The 5,472-nt window shown below is 37.1% G+C and overlaps 1 long non-coding RNA gene across 1 annotated transcript; it reads right to left on the bottom strand.

Moving 5' to 3' along the window:
- Window positions 1–812: 812 nt before the first annotated feature.
- LOC128221895 (uncharacterized) lies at window positions 813–3,348 on the bottom strand. The gene is made up of 3 exons (XR_008259020.1): window positions 3,306–3,348; window positions 1,666–1,726; window positions 813–849 (listed from the first exon to the last, which is right to left on the bottom strand). It is a non-coding gene; the product is annotated as an uncharacterized LOC128221895 (long non-coding RNA).
- Between the last annotated feature and the right edge of the window lie 2,124 nt (window positions 3,349–5,472).

The raw sequence follows: 5,472 nt of genomic DNA, 5'->3' as shown, positions 1-5,472 counted from the left end.
AAAAGTTAACTTACATCTCCATTCTGAAATATTAGATTCAGAGCTGCAACTCCTGGATCTAGATTGCAGGACCACTGCCATGGGCGAAAAGCCGCAGCAAACTGGCGCTTATTGGCACATCATATTCTGCAAGCAAGACACAAAATCAATGTTTGACACGGAATAAGACTATCTTCTTCTACTGTAAAAGTATGAAAACTGCCTGTAAACACTCATTTGAGACATACATAACCTTTTATGTAGGAATTATGCTCCAGTCAATTGTAAACACCACTCAAGCCCGGGGAATAGCGGGGACTTTGACTTTCAGTCCAGCCAACCCAGGGTAAAATCCCCGCCCTGCAGGGAATAAATGATGTTAAAATACCCACCAAATGCTCCCCGCACTGCTATATTTTGCACCAAGACAAAACCACCGCATTCACCCGGCACTGCAGTGACACCTGAGTGGTAAAAACACAGCCCTTTTCCCCGGCTATTCCCGGTTTACCACTGGACCTGGAGGGTCCAAGGTTACAACTGACTGGTGCATTAAGGCAATAAATGTGCAGAAAAGTTCATTAATTCCAAAACATTTATAACAAAAAATATTAAATATATAGTCTTTTGGACGATTTGCAATAACCTTTTTAACAACTCAAAGGTTAATCTTTACTAATCGGGTACCCAGATGCATTTTGAAAGCCTTTAAACCAGACTTTCTTAGAAATCTTTCTTACTTGCAGACAATATTCCTTTCCAAAAAATCCTTGCCAAGAACGGGTATGGAATTCCATCACTAGACCATGTTTTGATCAGGGTTGGTTCTTGTCCTTGAAAATACCTCTGTGGCTTCAGCAACCAGGATGGCTATATTAAATAAAAAATAAATTAGTGTTTTAATTTATTAAAGCTGCACTCTCACAGATTGAACATTTTGAGCAAATTTTATGAAACAACTGTACCGAGATTAGCTACAGAAAATAATATTTTTGGTGCAAATCTGGTGTACCCTTTAAGGCATTCTGAGTGTATTTAGGTTTTTTCTTTAATGCATAAAGGGAAAAGGTACTTTTAAGGTAAGGTACTCTCAATCCCCCCGCTCACTTTTTATTGCTTTTGCCATCAGAGTTGAGATGCAAATTTGTTCAATGTATTAACTTCAAGTAAATGAATATATTCATGAATGATTGACAGTATGAATGAATGAAAAGTAGCAATATTTCTTTAGATAGGGATCTCATTGTGTTGCTGTGATTGTTTAAGTAGATATTTTTCATGTTCATAAGCTAAAAATCATATGCACACTAAATGAAACATAATTCTGCATCATGTGTAGTAAGTTGTGATACTTGTTTGCAATTAATGCAATGTTTGCTTAAAAGAGCAAACAAAATGTGCGAATAGATGCACAATACAGTCCAAAGACCAATGAAGGTCAGCAGTTCTATTAGAAAATGATATTATCTCAAAGCCGCAACAAAAACGTCATGAAAGAAATTCAATTCGGAAAGAAACAGTTCATCAATGAGCTATTGAAATAAACACTGATCATGATGTCATAACAAGCGAATGTTAATATCAAAGAGCAAGAAACATACTGGCAATTTATTTCAGGGAAACCTTGACAAAAGTCTGGTTTATTTCCAAACTTATTGCCTCCAGTAATACATAACATGGCAATACCTGCATTGCTGAAAATCTGTCCACAGCAGTAATGTCAAAAACCAGGTGGCATGGATGCATTCTGAAATACAAAAAAGTCTGTAATTTGTGCTATCTTACATATCCCATTTACAAGTGATTTACACTGAAATCTAAACTATAGTAACACAACTTCTTTATGACCAAACATATTGCTATTGAGCATTAGTACACTGTATGTATATGACTTTTTTATTTTGTATGTCATGTTTCTTTGCCCCAATTTATGGAAATATTTTATAACAGGTTCAAGCTTTTTAAGTCCGTTACGCTTAAGATTTATCGAGAAGCTGAGGTCTTATGCACCAGTCAATTGTAACCACGGCCCCCCAGGTCCGGGGGTATACAGGGGTGAGACGGGAAAATGGGCCGTGTGTTTACCTTCCAGGTGGCCCTCAGTGCCGAGTGAATGCGGTGGTTTTGTCTTCGCTTTAAATATAACGGGTAATGGGCCTTACCTAGGGTCCCTGGGGTGCAGGGGCATTTGGCAGGGATCTTACCATCTGTTCGTCCCCACAGGGCGGGGATTTTAGCCAGGGTTGGCTGGATCAAATGTCAAAGTCCCCACTATTCCCCAGACCTGGGGGGGGGGTGGTACAATTGACTGGTGCATTATCGCAAGCAGATTTGAGTGAATCGCAGAGAGTGTTTACAGGTTTACAGTATTTACTGTCAACAACACAAACTTCTTTAGGCATCTCATTTAGACTTTTTTACTTCAAGTTTGACACAATGGCAATTTTATAACAAACTTGACCATGAAATTAAGTGTGAGCAAGCCAGTACAGTTTGACTTACCATTTGGGTTAAAAATTACTAAACGGCGATGTAAATTGAAAAAATGGAGTTGCACCTAATTTTTTAAGGTGTAGGTCTAAGAAAAGGCATGACGGTCTAAATATAGAGGTGCAGTTGTATATTAAAGATGTGCACCTCCATCTTAAATATAGAGGTGCAGTTGTATTTATGCAAGAGGTGCACCTACATTTTAAAGTTTTAAAATATATATAGAACAGAACGTATGAATAAAGAATTGCACAGCTTGATAACATACAGGTGCACCTGTAAAGTAAGTGTATTTTAGTAACATTGATGATTCTCTCACAAAGCCATGTTGTTTCATTGTAAGGGTATGGCAACTCTCACTCAGTCATGGAGGTTGTTTGGCAGGATCTTCGCCTTCTCCACACCCTGGACTGACTATTTAGTTACAATATTTCACACGATCTGTGGCCCACAGCAAAACCATCAATCCGCATTTGCCGATTTGTCTTTCAATCACAATCTTGCACTCTTATGGTGTCAGCCTTCCTCTCAACATATTCAGTCACAATCTCTAATCTCCCATAGTTTTGCTTGGCACGAGGGCTCACTCGGCACTATTTATTTGCAATCTTTCACAAAATCTGTGGATCAAAACAAAACCATTCATCTTTACAGTCACAATAGCTCACAAAACCATGGTGTTGGACCGCAACCGTCCATTTATCTTTTCAGTCATAATCTTGCGCTCCGCCATGGTTTTTTTTGGGCAGGAGGGGAAACCCCTCCCGCACCCTCCCCTTCCAACTTCTTAATTTAATAACATCTGTCACAAAAAAGTGGTGCTGCATTTCAGTTACCTGGTATTTGGACTGCAGTTGTGGCCAGTCGAGCTATCTGATTGGGGCGATTCGTTCCCTTGGGTGATCTCTTGGTCTGAGAATTATAAAAAATGTGTTTGTCACTGTGTACTCTATGATACATATAATAAACAAATAATCCACTTTTGGTCGTATATTTTTACGTATTAAATATTTTAATGTTGCATACAATCTTTATCATTCACATGGTGTCAGACTGCAACCGTCCATTGATTTTTTCAGTCATAATCTTGCGATCCGCCATGGTTTCACTTGGCAGGAGGGGATACCCCTCCCGCACCCTCCCCGCCCAGCTTCTTATTTACAAAAAAGTGGTGTTGCGTGGCACAAGGGTTCCCCTGTCACACAATTCCTGTATATCTTTTTATTTTCAATCTCTAAACCAGCGAGTTGGTAATTGAAAGGTGTTCCCATCCTTTGAGCTCAGTCAAAACATCTCACTCATCCATTGTTGAGGTTCACAGACGGTACACCCCATCCATCTTTTCAGTGACAATATCTCGCTCAGCCATAGCGATTTCTGAACTGGTCAACCGCATTTCATAAGTTTATGAAATTGATATCTTCATTGTATGATTTACTGAAAAGTGGTTTTACATTTTTACAAAATAATCATACTTTATGTTTTCTTTCAATACTTTCAGCCAAACATAAATTATTTATTTATTAACCTCATAAAGTATAAAACAACGGCTGTATAGGAGTGGTCTATACCGGGCCAATACATTTATTCATTGATCATACACGCAATGGTTTCATGAGGAAAAAATGACCACTGAATGTGGCATATTGTGTCCATGCACTTATACATAGTAAAATGAAAAGAAAAAGAAAAACAATTCACATGTAACTTTGTAAATGTCCATGAAACCTATTCTCTCAGACTTAAGAAGTATGTCATGCAAACCCAACTTTCATCCGAAACGAAACAAAATCGTTTATCTGAAAAGATACAAAAGTTATTAACATATTCTTGAAAAACATGGTATTTCTAATGAAACACATAAACATAAAGAACATCGAGGGTGGGCGGGAGGGCGACCAATTTTCTGATGGTTTAACTGGCCCGGTACAACCTCGAATGACGAAAACACGTGGACAAACGGCTTTTATACCAGCCGTTTGGTTATATAAACCCACTGACCATTACCATATATGGCAATAGTCGGAAATCCCCCCATATATGGTAATTATCGTAAATACGTTTTATTCCGAACAGAAAATAAATATATTTATGTTTTCTTTCAATACTTTCAGCCAAACATAAATTATTTATTTATTAACCTCATAAAGTATAAAACAACGGCTGTATAGGAGTGGTCTATACCGGGCCAATACATTTATCGAATGAAAAAGAACGGGAAAAACCCGATTTGTATAAACATATGTTAGTTATTCAACTTTAAAGTAACTGACTTCTTGCATTTTTTACTTTCCCTGATGTAAATATCTTTAGAAATCTCTGATCTCCATCGACCATGTTTTTTAAATTAATCTATCTGGTACGCCCCTTTCAGAAGCTGTTGTCGCACCTCCCGACCTAAACGAATGCAATCCGTATTTAGAATTATCTAATCCTAAAATTGTAAGATTTTTAACAAATTTTTCTCTTGCTGTTGTATATGAAATATGCTTCCCCTTTCTTAATCTATGTGTATTATCTTTCTTGGAAAAATAAACGTTTCTAAACAAAAATTCATCTGAATCTTCTGAAAGCTGAGCTGAATCCATGTACGTTCGTAAACAATTCACTGGACAAATATCGTTTTCTGTCTTGGCAATTATAACGATGTTTCTCTTTTTATATTTATCAGTCTTTGATTGTCTTAACAGCACTTCTATGCAATCTTCTTTAAAAACAATATCAGAATATCTTAAGAAAACTACCTCGCTAAATCTGAAAAACCCGAAAAAAAACAACAAAAACTCAAAACTGACATGGTCACAAAACGTTTGTTTATCAGACAAGAATCGTTCCCAAAATATTTAACAATATTAACAATATCGTTTTTTCTAATTGGTTACTTTGATATGTGTGTTTTACCAACTGATCTCAAAATACCTTCTTTGACATTACGCACTAAATTGGAAGAACAAGGATCAACAAAATCACTGATTTTATGGGCATAGGAAATGCTATAAACAA

Source organism: Mya arenaria, chromosome 16 (genome assembly GCF_026914265.1).
Source record: "Mya arenaria isolate MELC-2E11 chromosome 16, ASM2691426v1".
NCBI classification, from domain to species: Eukaryota; Metazoa; Mollusca; class Bivalvia; order Myida; family Myidae; genus Mya; species Mya arenaria.
This window is presented reverse-complemented; position numbering and strand designations above follow the sequence as displayed.